Here is a 14,647-nt window from a genome sequence, read left to right as displayed (position 1 = left end):
TGCACCGATATGCTGTCTAAAAAGGTTATTTAGTGTTTTATCTTTATGTTTCTGTGCAAATTTTGACATTTTTGTTCAATTCTATTAGTTCGGCATAACTTTGCATAAAAACATCTCACTACTGGGTCTTCGGTCAAACATGTCTTAAACAGTTGAATTTTTCTCTTGGTTGCAGCAGTATGGCTTGGTACAACTTTGTCACTTTGGTTATAAAAGCACCAGCAAGTTCATATTTTGATGATTAAAAATCAAATCAAAAAATATTTTGACTGAGTTAGAGCCTCAAGTAAAACATGACTGAGATAAAAAACCTTTTATTGTGGTTAAATATAAACAAATATTTTTTTCTTTCTGGCTATGTTTCTTGAGGTTTAAGATGTTGGGTCAGCTGAAAACAGCAAATTTGTGTCTTTTTAATGCAACTACTAGCAAAGTACTTAATTTTATCAGGCAGATTTTTACTCTGCCATATTTTTACATTACCTGCCACATTTATTGACCCTCCTGCTACAACTTGTTAAAAATAAATTAATCTGTTATTGTTGTAGAACATTTAGAAATAAAAACTTTTTCAACTAAATCTTTGGAAATACAATTTTTGATCCTCCTAAAATTGATATTAAATGAATACGACAGAAGAATTTTTATCTTTCATTTAGAACATCTGAGTGTATTTGTAATTGATGTCGCATTTACCGAACGTATATAAAATATATTGTTGAGTTTTCTTTCTTTTACCGTCTTTAAAATGGGAAATATGAAAAAACATCCTACTTAAGTCAGGCAGATGAATTTTGATCTTCATAAGTTAGGATGTTGCTTCAAGACAAGAAACTGGCCCATAATCACAGCAATGATTTTAGTTTTCAGTTCAGTTGATGTTCATAGCACACATTCACAGTGAGTGGCCTTCTCAAGAATCTTTCCAAAACAAACATAGATTCACAAGAAGTAATTAAAAGCTTAAAACAAGCTGAGTCAAAGCTGGAGGAGTACTTTCAGTGGAGAGAATGGTAGGTGGTATCAAAAGCTTCTCCAAACGTCACTAAGGGAGAACTGCAACAAATAGTGGCATTTTGGGCTTTACAATTATATATAACAGATTCTTCAGCATGAATACCGGAAGATGTGAAAGATATTTTATAAGGTTTGTTCTTCCAGCGCAGTTCGTTAGAAGCTTACTTGTCCACACCTGAATCAGGGTGTACTCTATCTAAAGAGTTTTGAATTGAATTGCTAAAATAAACTTTTCATTGACATTCTTGGTTATCGAGACACATTCAAGTAAAATTGTGAAAATCTCTTTTGATTAAAAAAGAACTGATCCTATCTCTTTCAACATTAAGTATAATGAATTATCTTAACTTGTATTGACTTATATGGAGTTTCTCTTTATTCTTGTGCTTTAACTTGACCTCAATCTTTCTTTTTTTTTGTTTTGCAAAATTTGTTTTCCATTGAACCCTTTTTCCTTTCTTGGTGACCTACAATCAGTGTTTTTGTTGTGTCTTTTCTTTTCTTTTCTTCAAACACCCAGACACATGCAAATTTGTTTTTAGCATGACAAGGCAGAATGACAAAACTAGTCAAATAAAAGCCACACGTCTCTGGCCTGTGTTTTCTTTGTCTCCGACTCTTTGTGTCTCCTCCCCCTCTCCTGAGTGCATCTGTTGTTCTCTCTTGCAGTGCTTGACTCAAACAGGTGCTTTTCCCTGCACCATCAGCTGATATAGATACTTTTTTTTTGTTGTTGTCATTTTGCCTAAGCATGTCCATGAATGTAGTGCTTATATGAAGGACATCCTAGTAGAGCACTCACCCTCCTCTCCTTTTCTTTGGCTTGTTGCTACAGATGGCCATTGTTATCATGTGTAGCAAATGTCACAAATGATAGGGAAGTCTCTCTCTCTTTCTCTCTTGGGATTCATTTCCTTCTCACGTCTACAGCTGCTGCTTGTAGATGAGGGTTATCTCTGCGTTATCCCAGGGTTTGAACCACAGAGTGAACCAGTCCTCCCTCCCCCCACCTGATCCCTCCCTCTGTTGCTCTCCTCTCTTCTTCACTTCAAATCAAATCCTCCAAGCGAGTGTCAGCGTCCCTGTGGCTCGGCGGTGGCGGCTGCCTTTCTCCGTCTCTCTCTGTCACACTCTAGCTGCTCCCACTGTCTCCCTGCCTCTGCTGTTCTTACTCTTCATCACCACCGCTCTCTCTCTCTCTCTCTCTCTCTCTTACTCTCATCCTCCCCTCCCCTTCTTGCTGTCTTTCACTCCCTCGCTTCCTTGTTTTCCACTCCATTGCCGATCTCGGGGAAATCATTGTGGGAGACAAATTTCTGTTTGCTGCTCACACAAAGTAAGGGATTACTGGTTGATTTTTTTTTCCGGCCCCAGGCTCTTTTCAGCATCCAGGCAAGTGGCAGCTTCTTATTGTATTCTTCTCTCTCTCTCTCTCTTTCTTCTTTCTGATGCTCTCGCCATCATCCACCATCATGCTGTGGTGTATGCATTGGCAGAGTGTGTGTGTGTGGTTGATGGTGTGTATATAGGCTAGGGAATCAGGAATGGTGGGAGTAGGGGTGGGAATTATGTGAGGGGGGAGATGAAGGGGGGGCATGCACGCTCGGAGCAAGCACGTCCAACCCAGAGGGACAGATGGCCAATAGCCCTGGTGCTTTTTCCTTTTTGATTTTCTGATTCACCCTGCAGGCTTTGTATAAGCTTCACTAATACACAGACATTCATTTCAAGAAGCAAGACATGGCCGCTCTCCTTAGCTGGAAGAAGGGCTAGCAAGCAGAGGCAGGGAAGGTTTTAAGATTGGAGAGAAGAAGGGAAGACATGAGAGGGGGGGTCATCAGCCTTGAAAGCAGGGAGGTCAGGTCCAGATGCTGCCCAAACAAAAGGGCTTCTCTGAGGGGGAAGCGTGGCACTCGCCATTGTGTGTCGCTGCATTGCAGGGTGCTGCTGAGGAGCCTCATGCTAATGATGGCCATTCATTCTAGTAACGGATGAGTGGGCCCCAGCTTCTGTTCCCCTGCTTTTCAAACATGCACAGTTCATATTTTTGCTCGTGTGACCAAATAACACACAGTTTGCTCTGTCAACAGTGAAAAAAACAGAAGCACTTTGGCTTGCAGAGAAAGGCTGGGCAAACAGTGTTTTACATAGCAATGGTGTACGAAGACAGGTGCAGACTTCCTCTGTATGTGTTTACGTGTGTGTGTGTGAGAGGTTCATGTTTTATGAATAGGGTGATTGTCGAGCAATATCTATAATCGTTTTCAGATATATACACAAAGGAACATCACCTGCCACTATTAAAATTATTCACAGAATATATATTGGCCATTATAAACAGAAATTTTCCTTTTTCTTTCTTCATCTGTGAGGTTGGTTTGTCAGTTGGCAGCCTGCCATGGAGGCGGTGGTCTCTGATGTTGTTTTGATATTGCCAATCTTCTTCCTATCCCACTTGAAAGGTATTTGGAGGTAAATCCTCCACAACCTCTTCCTGTGCTTGTGCACCTGGAGTTTAGGACAAAACTGCGCCCTCGCCCCAGTTTCTGCAAATCAACTTAATTAATCTTGATGCCGACCCACTGTGATTATGCGTACAAAATGTAGCTCACAATAATGTTGATGTAATAGATCATCCTTATTCACTGTGCTTCGTCAAGCGTTTCTGGGATGATCGTCCTTTGATCTCGTTAATGCTCAAGTGAGGATGTGTAGATGGTTGACAGGCTCTCCCCGGTTACTCGGGTCAACTAAAAACCATCAGACTGCAGCCCCTGCGTACTCACAGCAGACCTGAGCTAATGTGAGTTCAATATACAGCAAGGGAGCTAATCTAACTGATTAAACCGTTAAAATAGGGCTAAATTCTGCTCTCTGTTCATTTTCTTACTGTTAGCTTCCTTAACTAATTTTATTTTAGCCTGTCAATGTTGATGCTGTTGATGGCCCTCCTTGGGAGGTTGAAGAAATTAAGTGCTTTAATTCACTGAGTGCACAAAGATCCTCTGTTATGGTCCAGACTTGAGTGTGAGGGTCTTGTGATGATTTGGATGTGCTTATGCTGTGCTAGGGATGAGCAGCTAACTTGCATTTTAGCTAGCCTGAGTGGCTCCAAGCGAGAAGTGATGCTGCCTCATTAGATATGGTTTAGCTTTCTTTGCTGACATTTGTGTTCGTGTTGCTGCTGTGTCTGAGTTTAAATCACTCCCACTCCTGTTGATTAATAGTTTTTTTTTTCTTTTTCTCTTGGGGCCTTTTGGGCTCCACATTGACCTCTAAAAGCTGAAACTAAAGCCAGATCTAATAAAATCTACCGTTACAGTGGCACTACTGCTTGATTTAGGAGAACAGTTTGATTTATTTATTTTTGCTTTGAGTAGATACTGAGCTAACAAAATATCAAGGAAACATTAAAAGTGTAGCGCCCCATGCTCCAGATTTGTAAGCGAACCTTAGGTAATCTGCAAACCAGCTTTATGATTAACTTACAGCTTTTTTTCCAAGAGAAAAAACAGCACTTGCTGATTATGTTGATTATTTCTAACCTATAGTTGGTTCCAATGAGAATCTGCATTTAAAAGTTTTAATCATGTTGTAATCAACTTTTCCAGATATAAAAATAGTGACTTATTTTAAGGCTCACTGTGCACCATTTCAGTTATTTTGGAAAACTGATGATTTAAGCTAATCATTGTCTAGTATAAGGAAAATGATTACGTCTCCAAATTCCTACCTTCAGAATCAGTCAATCAGTACTTTAGATTTACCTGAGCCTAGAAGCATACCTGTGTAGTTTTGGTTGCTCCGTATGCAGAGTTCTATAAACTCTCTGTGCTGCTGCCATTTTTGGTCAGAATTCTGTTGCAAAAGACATTTTTTAATCTCAATGGGATTTTTCTAGTGACTTAAAGGTTAATAGTGAGAACAAAATGGATCTATTATTCCCACTTTGACAATCTGTGATACATAGAGCTGTACAATATCAGGATAATCTATATGGTGCTATTATTGAATATTACAATAACAATATTGATTAAAAAGATCATTTTAGTTCTATTTATAAGCTTTAGCACCAAAGTCATTAATATATGCATTAAGTATGATAATTGGTAGCAGTGAAAGTCCATCCAACAGGCCAAATATATTTTTCACATTCAGAATCTGCTTGTATGGCCCTTGACATAACTAAACATTGCCTATTTGCAGTCTTTGATATTTCAGTGTTGCACTTATTAAAAATGTGATTATGAGCAGAATTATTATATTGTGCAACTTAAATTTAAATTGATACTTTCATTGTTGCAGATTGTAAATGAATAGTTTGTGATCTGAAGGAAAATTCTTATCAAAAGTTTTATTGCCCAAACACAGTCGAGCTGCCTAGCCAGTACTGAATTAAATCTATAATAAAAAGCTATAAGATTTAATTCTTATTTAAGTGATGAGTTGGCGCTCATCACTAGAAAAAAATAGTTCCAGAAGAAACTTACAGAAATCTGCTCAGTGATTATAAGAAGGGCTGAATGGGTGTACTGCTGATGAAGCCTTTTGCATTAATTGTTGAGATGGATGCAAGTACTTTTCAAAATGCAATTTTTTAATTAAATAAAAAGTAAAAATCTCAAATCTCAAAGTTGATGCTCCTTAAACATTTTATATATTACCTTTTCAGAGATATCTATCTTGTTTTCTAATAAAACAAATAATTTTGGTTGAAACAGTTTACATCTAAATCTCCAAGGAGTATGACTTAGTTTTTCATTAGTAAACAAATATATTTACATTTATTATGACCTGTGTTAAATATAGTTTTGACAGTTTTTGAAATTGAGCTATTTGTCCCGAAATAGTCCCAAGTAATCATTAGGGTATCTATCTTATCAGTTTGCCTGTATAAGCAGCTGGTTACGGTATAGATTTTATTGCATCTGCCTAAAAAAAAACCCCACACCATCCAGCATTCTTAGTTTCATCTAACTTGTATATATTGATTAAGTTCAGCAATGTCCTTGCAGTTTACTTTGTTTAGTTTGATCAATTTGACAATGATGACAAATAAATAAAATTTCATTGTGTGACTTGCTTCTCTAACAAGTCTTGGGTTTTATACAGCGACTGTCTGGGTACCATCTTATGCTCTTGCAGTTACCGGTCTGCACTTTCTGATTGCAAGCTTTCTTCGACTATGCACCAGGTTCTGAATCTCTGGTTTCAACAAATTGTGGTGAATGCCAGACATTGGCCACCAGTTTTCAGTGCTTAGTACTAGATTAATAGGAATTTGTATCTTGTGTTGTCTTGCACTGTCCTTTTCTTACCATCTGTTGCACAGTTCATGTCTATTGTGTGAGCCCCTTTTTTTATGCCCTTTGCTCCCCTCTTTAACCCTGCTCTCACCCCTCGAGGTTTTTATTTGTTTATTTATTTATTTTTAAACTATTATTGTGGAGACCTGCACACTGCTTATTGTTTATCTAAACAGACCATGTGTTAGGTAATGTCAAGAGTCTATATTTATGACTAAGAAAGTAGGAGATGAAGGAAAAGACAGAGGAGAGGAAGGAAAGAGAACCAGAGTAGGAGGGAGGGAGGCAGTGGGCGGGAGTATGCAGGGGGTTGTGAAGCTGCAGCCATTGGCCTCAGACAGGAACCGGAGTGTGAATAGCACACATTGGCTTAGCCTCTAAGCTGGGCTGGACCTCTAATTTGCTCTGCTTGTGGAGCTTTGAAGAAAAACGGCAGCTGCCGACTCACCACCAGCCTGAATGAGCCTGTAAACTGGAAGCCCGTACCGGTGGAAAGACAGCTGCATGATCCATGGATGGTTTTGGATGGGGAAGGAAAAGCCGGAGTCAGCCTGCTCGGATTTATCGTTTTGAAATATTCCGTGGATTAGCGTGCAGAGAGGAAGAGAGCAGAAGCAGTGGCGTTTTAGAGGTAATTCTGACATTTCGCTTCTTCTCATGGGAGTGATGCCCTGGCTTCCGGAATTAGATTGGTAGCGATGTGGGTGGGGAGAATATACGGATACAGAGATGCAGGAATACATTCAGGTGTAGAGACTGCTGGAATCGGTGCTTACGCAGACTGTGATTCAGTATTCATATGTTTCGATGTGTTGCTGTGTGCTTCTGTGATGATGAGGGATCTCATCATCAGAGATGGTTAGATGGGCTGAATTTAAACCCTGATGTGTTGACACACTCGCCTGCTGTTGGAGGACATTTTTCCCTGTCATTAGCTCCTGCTGCAGCATCTTTTTCTTTATTTTTCCTCCCCATATACCCTACATTTGTATCTCCTTGAGAAACCCTCTTCTACTTCCTTCTCAGCCTTAGATTTCCCCAACAAATAGTCTTTTCTATGAAGATGTTAAATTAAAAGCCTTTGTATCTTTTGTGTCGTTGCACAAGATTCCTAGCTAACGATGCTTCAGATTGCATGTGCTTGACCACTATTCATTTTCACCCTCCCCCTCATTCTTTTCCCCCATATTGAAAGGAGGGAGCAGTGAGAACAGCAGGAGAATAGCGGCTGGACTCAGCTGTAAGGAGTGTTGTGGCGCGAGCTGAAAGAATAGCCTGTTATGTTGGGCAGTAGCAGCATTTTGTATCTGGGTTTTCTCTCCCTTTCCACCCTCCTCTTTAATGGGCAACTCCATCATCTTTAAATTCAAAGAATCACAACAAGGAACCTGCTAGAGTTCTATTTTGTAAAAAACAAAACAAAACATATAAAACCGGTTACATGAGAAAGAATGCTAGACTTTCCCTTATCAGAGACCTGGGTAATGTTTGTTATGTTTAAATTATTGTGCCAATAAAATACCTCAGAAATAAATCTTAACATATTACATTCAGCTGAACAACTTAAGATGAGAAACATTTTTCTCAATTTCAAAAACTTTTTTTTTTTTCTTTTAGTCTAGGCCAGTGTATGCAGTCATACACAAGGCAATTCAAAGTGCTTTTCCAAAAATAAAAAATACATGTAAAGAAAATTTAATTCAAAGCAAGAAAATCATTTGCAAGAATATGTCTACAAGTTAATCTGGTAAAGTAAACAATATGTTTAAGTCTTGATTTAAACTATAGGCAAAGGTTTCTGCTGCTCTTAGACTTTCAGGGAGTTTGTTCCATAATTTAAGAGCATGGAAACTAAATGATGCCTCGCTTTGATTAGTTCCAAACCTGAGAACACAAGAGGGAACAGTTATCCTACAACCTCAGAGGTCTAAGGGTCGCACCTGCTCAATAAATCTGACATATATTTAAAATGTATAATATTACAAAGACTAACACTAGTGTAAGACTGGTGACTAGTGTAATATGATCCAGGACTTTGGGGGAGCTGCAACCACCTGATTATTATTATAATTTAAAAAATAATGTAGAAAATAAAAGCATGCATCGTGTGTGCGTGGATGCGTGTGTGTGTGTGTGTGTGTGTGTGTGTGTGTGTGTGTGTGTATCTTTTGTCGATAAGATACTCTGACAATGTTTTAAGTGAGTAGTAAGCAGATTTAGTTACATGATCAAATGTTATTTGGTTCCATAATGGCAGGTTTCTTCCTCATTTGTTTTTCAGCTGTTTTAGTCCAGTTGAGTTCTGATATCTAATCTTATAATTTTGTGACTGTAAAAAATAGCTTCTGATTTTTATGCATCAGGCTGGTGGAAATTTTGACTCATTAACTTCTTGATATGGGCTTCATCACTGTTCATCAACGTGGTTTCACTGAAAGAAAACATAGTTGGAGGGAACAAATAGATGTACAAAAAAATGGCCAGAAAATGGAGCCTTGAGGAACTCCAGACCTTTGTTTGATTAGATTAATAATTGTCAAATGAAACAAATTAGCCCTGGTCTGCTAATTAAGATTTCAACCAATTCCACAAAGTACCAGACAATCCTGTCTAATTTTTCAACTTATCATTGGTGCCCTGTGCAGGACTGATGTCAAGAAATAGTGTAAATATGTTTTACCCAGAACTCCTTAAGTGGCATGGTTTCAGTTTCACCTGGTTCAAATTCTGTAAAGAAAATAAAATAAAAAAATCACATTTTTTAGCACCTTTTGTTGTGCAATTAATAATCAGTGAATTGAAAAAGATAATCATTTGATCCCCGCTACATTAAGTTGATGCTAAGTCAAGCAGAAAGGGTTGAGCTTTTCACACATTGGTGTTACAGTATTTTTAGCTGCAGATTCATCCTTTGCAACAAATGTTCAAACATTTACTAAAGAAATGCTACATCACATTTTAGGGAAGAAAATATTTATTTATGCATTGAATTATTTATTTATTTGCATTTTCATATACATTTCTAATATTGTGTAATATAAGCTTAAGTGGTAAGTAAAAAAATCTGCAGAATGTGTCAGTTTTATTTATAACTAGCGATTACTAACATAATCACTAGCTGCAGTTCTAGCTTAATTACTAAGGTTTTAAGCGCCTGTGGAAAATTACTTGAGTGAGTAGACAAATTAACTATCTGGCATATTTCAAATGCAACACACTTGTAGTTGTATTGTTGTTTAAAACGTAAATGCAATAACAGAGAAAATAATGTATACAAGAGTTTATCAGACAGACAAAAACATTTATATTGTTGTATGTGTTGCATTGATACCTGGAGAAGAAATTTAGCTTGGTTCAGGTTGTAGGATGCTGCAGCTCAAATGGGAAACTACAACCAACTGAATATCCTGACTTTTCCCTTCAAGAATAGTGACCACAAATAACACAACAGGTGCGCTGGAGTGTAAGGGGCAGATGGGTAAGGAAAACATGCAGTGTTTTCATTTAAAGTATTCCTTCCAAGATAATAACTATTATGTGATTTTTTTTTTTTTTTACATTTATAAAGACTGAGTAATATGTCCTCAATAGCAGTGCTTAGATTTTACTCATTAGAGTAAAATGACTTAAACCTCATTTTACTCCAGATTTTTATTTATGAAAATGTGTTAAACTGAAAGTTATATGCGCTGTTCATAGAGACGTTTTTGTGCCACCAGAAATTGTAGTAAGAGAGAGGTTTTGAAACACAATAAGGCATTACAGATTGGTGTTGAAGCTTCCCCTAATCCCATTTTAGTTAACTGGGCCTAATTCAGCACGGTGTGCTTCTAACTGCACCTTTAACCATGGGCAGGATCTGGAGCGGAGTGGCTATTTGCTTAATAATTTTCTAAGGGCCTCTACTACATTGATTCACTCATTATTCTCTTCATAAATCATTATAGGCCAGCATTTCCTTTAAAGTTGTATGGGAGCACTAATTGAAGCCAAGCTGTCAAAGTGTAATATTTAGTAAGATCCCAAGGTCCGTCAAGGTTTCATGTAAATCAAAAGTTTGTACAAAGTGGATTTAAATTAATTTTTAATGCATTTTTTGTCATAAGATGCAGCTTTTAAAGAGAAAACCATTGCCTTGGTGCTGGGAAAATCATTATTTTTTTGCTATATGAAGCTCTGTTAGCAAACAAAAAGATTTCCACAAGTCATCTTTTCCAGTTTATCTTCTCATTTAATGAATGCTGTGTAGTCCACCATTGACACTGCATTACTGCATGTTTTACATCCAATCATGTACTCCTTTGTCTTATTAAATTGACATTTTCACAGGAGAATATATGATATATATACGTGTTGGAGCATTTACTTATTTTATTTATCTGTGTATTTATTTTGAATATAATCTTATAATGCCACTTTTTTCACATGTTACTTTTATTTGAACAACCTCAAAAATAGAACAATGTATGAACTTAGGATTTTCCTTCACCGTTACATGAGTCATGTTTTAAGTCTTAAGAGCACAACTTCAAGTGAAGTCTTGAGTCTTGAGTTCAAATCAGGTCACAGATCTTTGTTTTTCTCACTTTACATGAAACTTCAGTCAACATCTGAGTCTTAAAGAGAGATATCTCATTTTTCTCTAAGTTTTTTATTATTAGTGGCTCCTTTGCCTTGAATTGACTAATTGAGATTGTAGAAAACTAAAAATCATGTCAACGATGAAAAGCTAACAGCTAGCCAGGCTGACCCATTCATAGGGATATTTTGAATTGCTTTAAATTGGCAAAATCAGATAAAACAGGGGCTTTTGTCTAACTAGTTAACTTTTTATTGCTGTGATGATTTATTTACTTCTCTAAAAACTCTGGTAAGGGAAGTAATACTGATAATGACCACAAAATCAAAACTATCCCTTTAGCTCTCCATCTGTCTCCTACACCTGAATTTGGAGGGTATAAATGAAGTTTGGTAAGTGCAAACACCAGGTGAATCAGGTTCTTCTTCATTACTCACATTTGTAACTCCAATGGCTACTTCAGGCTTCAGATGCTTTTTTTGTATTACCGTAAATCCGCTATTTATCTTTTTAGTGACTATTTCATAAAATGTGCTTGATCTGTTCCAAATATGTCTTGTGTTTGCTCTGCAATCAATAAACCAGCCCCTTTTTTGGCCAGTGCTTTTATATTATCATATTTGAAAACTTTCAATTTGAAAAAAATAATATTTACATGAGCATGTCTGAAAGGATTTGTCCCCGTGACATCATAATGGGCGGAATTGGCCATCTTTGCATAATTTGTGGTTGAAACGCTCTCTTCTCTTGACCAGTGTATTAAGGGACTGCTTGTGTAGACGAGGCCTTAAAGTGCTGCTACAATCAATGTAGCTCTGATAATTGGCTTAAAGGCCCAGGAGAGTTCCCTGCTTACTCCCTCTGCGGCTGTTTGCCGTCTCTGCTTCTGTTCAGCTGTCTTACCCAAAGATGTTCACGTATTTTCAGTTTGTTTTCTGTTTTCACAACACATGTTTTGCATCATCGCAAAGCTTCTGTTTATTCTGGAAACAAATTCTGGTGTGTGCTGGAGTTATGATTTTAATGCCCTATTTTAAATACACAGCATGTTACTCCTGTGTAGTTACGCACTAAAATGTTTGTCCAGTGCAAACCTCTTGCTGTTTCTGTTATTTACCTAGAACTGCTTGACTTTTTTTTCCCCCTCGTAAGGAAAACACCAATTTTCTTACATTAGTTCCAATCCCTTCATCTAAGGTTAATCTCACTCTCTGGTCAGTTCTTGTTCTCGTATGCACTCCCTGCCATGCTCACACATAAAAAGCAGCGGGGGTTAAAAACAGCAGATGTTGCATGTGTTTGTGTGTGACTGCAAGTGTGTGTGTCAGTGTTAGACAATAAGTGGAAGCTCCCCAGACCATCAACAGCAGGAAGGCGATGAAGGGTATCAGATGGCAACATAGTGCTGTCAGCGCAATGTCTATTGTTAATACTCTGGAGGGCAGATTTCACCTACATATAAGGATGTGATTGTTGTTGGTATTTAAATTAGGGACAGGTTTCTGTCTCAGTTAAAGTAGATATAATATTAGCTTTCATTGTCACCATTGAAGCTTAGTAAAAAGGAACAAATGGAGAAATTGATCTCACTTAGTTAAGTTATTATTTTTGACTTGGTGCATTGAACATCCAATGCACAATTTCATAATTTGTAGCCTTTTACATGTTCATTTTACTTGTATAACACATACGCAAATAGAAATAATAGTTTAACTCTAATCATCCCATCCATTGTCGTTCAAGAGTGAAAATAATTTTCCTGCTTTCGAAATAAAACTCGAGCCATCATTGCATAACATAAGTCTAAAAAGATAAAGGGAGAAAAAATAGAACACAATTGAGAGCCCTTTACTGTACCTCTGTAGTTGGTGGGGCATAAAAAATATTTACATATTCATAAGATAAATCCCCACAGGCTCCTCGGGTCTCGCCAGCGGGCAGAGGTGACAGCACTGATGATCAGCCTGCAGCTCTGCTGAGGTGTCTGGGAATCTCAGGTTGCTGTAATAGTGACTTTTAGGTCATCTGAATTGTTGGATCTGGTGTCTGTCATTTTCCTTTTGACAATACTCCAATAATTATCTATAGAGAAGGATGTAGGTCAGTTAAGTTTACCTGCCATTTGAGCACATATACTAGAGTTATTAAAGCAGGTATTTGGTCCTTTTGGCAGTGTGTGCAGATTCCAAGTCTTACTGGAGAATAAAATCAGCATCTCCTTAAAGCTTGTCAGCAGAAGGAAGCATGAGCTGCTCTAAAATTTTATGCTAGATGGCTGTAGCACTCTCACACATGACATTGCATCCGAAATCATCGCTGACTGTGGAAACTTCATCCTGGACCTCAAGCAAGTTGGATTCTGTGTCCTTTAACTCCTTCTCTAGAGTCTGGGACCTCAATTTCCAACTGCATTGCACAATTGTATTTCTTCTGAAAAGTTAGGATGTTGAATAAGAAGTAAGACCTCCATTTGAGATTCTTGTTGTGCTGAAGTGTACTCTTCACTTCAGCTCTAACCTTAGCCCAAACCGTTGAAATTTCTGTTCAATGCCTTAACGGGCTTTGCTTCACAAGCAGATAAAAACTGTGGTTGTCTCTATTCTGTGTCCACACATTTTCCTTCCTCTCAACTTTCCATTACAATTTTTAGATACAGTATTCATTAAAATCAGCTTCTTTAGCAAAGCTTGTTTTGTGCCTTACTCTTTTTTTGGAGGTTGTCCATGTTAGAAACAACCCATAGCATTTCTTCATTAAAAAGCCTATTTTTATTTTTCCTTTACAATTTTGTGTAGATGTACATACTGTGTGTTTTATCTTTTTAATACATTTTCCTAAAATATTTTTGATAATATTCTAATTTATTAGGCTCTACCTCTAAGATGAGATTCAGGGACTGTATTCAAACTCAAAGCTGCACTATGTGACCTTTGTAAAAAAAAAATAATAATAATATGCTTTTTATATATTTGTTGAAACTGTCACTATGTTGTGGTGACATTTTTAACAAATATGTAAAAAGTAGTGTGTTACTATTCTTTGTAATAGTTGCACACTGCAGCTTTAATTGCTTTAATTGTTTCTAACGTAGGGGTTAAATTATATCCATGGTGTGTATGGATATGTTTCACTGGCCTGGTTTGACATTCATCTGTAATAACACTTAACAGTAGGTTTGTTACTGTTAAGTGACTCTGCTGTCTATTTCTTGATACCTTTAATCAAACAAGCTTCATCTGTGCCAAAGTCATGTCTCAGTGAAACAAACTCAAAAATGAACCTATCACCATCATGCTTGAAGGTTTGCTAGAGGTTATGATTTTGAATGAATGTTGTTTATACTTTGGTTTCATCTCTCCCATGCTTGTCCACAGCTAAGCATTGCTACAATGTTGATTTTTAAAAGATAAACCTTTTCAGAAGAGTCATACCTGTTCAGCCTTTTACTATTTGGTGTGTCCCATGAGGTGACGGACTGAGATATGGTGCTGTTTTTGTGCTATAGATTTTTTTTACATTATACCATTAGAAATAAAATTAAATTCAACTTAGTTGGATGTTTTGGTTAAGCTAATATGTATGGATACAATTTAATGTTAACACTTTATTTGAAGGAGTGTGCATAAGACTGACATGATGCTGTCATAAACATGACATAACACCTGTCATGAACATCAAGAAGTCTTTATGAATGTTTGACAGTTGTCATGAAGTGTCATTCGGTAAATAATGACACTTTTAATGC

At 37.2% G+C, this 14,647-nt stretch overlaps 1 protein-coding gene across 14 annotated transcripts in view; it reads left to right on the top strand.

The window, feature by feature from the left end:
* The window catches only part of LOC103467539 (membrane-associated guanylate kinase, WW and PDZ domain-containing protein 1-like), a 100,153-nt gene that overhangs the window by 30,399 nt on the left and 55,107 nt on the right, over positions 1 to 14,647 (top strand). Inside the window, exon 1 of one of the 14 annotated variants that reach the window (XM_081609094.1) lies at positions 2,076 to 2,409. The exons of 12 other annotated variants lie outside the window; for them this stretch is intronic. The gene's annotated coding sequence lies outside the window, so the exon portion shown is untranslated. Of the gene's footprint in view, positions 1 to 2,075; positions 2,410 to 6,665; positions 6,955 to 14,647 lie in introns of those variants that run through there. One more of the 14 variants, XM_081609093.1, reaches the window with a different exon arrangement.

Source organism: Poecilia reticulata, chromosome 7 (genome assembly GCF_904066995.2).
Source record: "Poecilia reticulata chromosome 7, P_reticulata-male-v2, whole genome shotgun sequence".
In the NCBI taxonomy this organism is placed as follows: domain Eukaryota; kingdom Metazoa; phylum Chordata; class Actinopteri; order Cyprinodontiformes; family Poeciliidae; genus Poecilia; species Poecilia reticulata.
The sequence above is the reverse complement of the archived record's forward strand: the minus strand, read 5'-3'. Positions and strand labels throughout refer to the sequence as shown.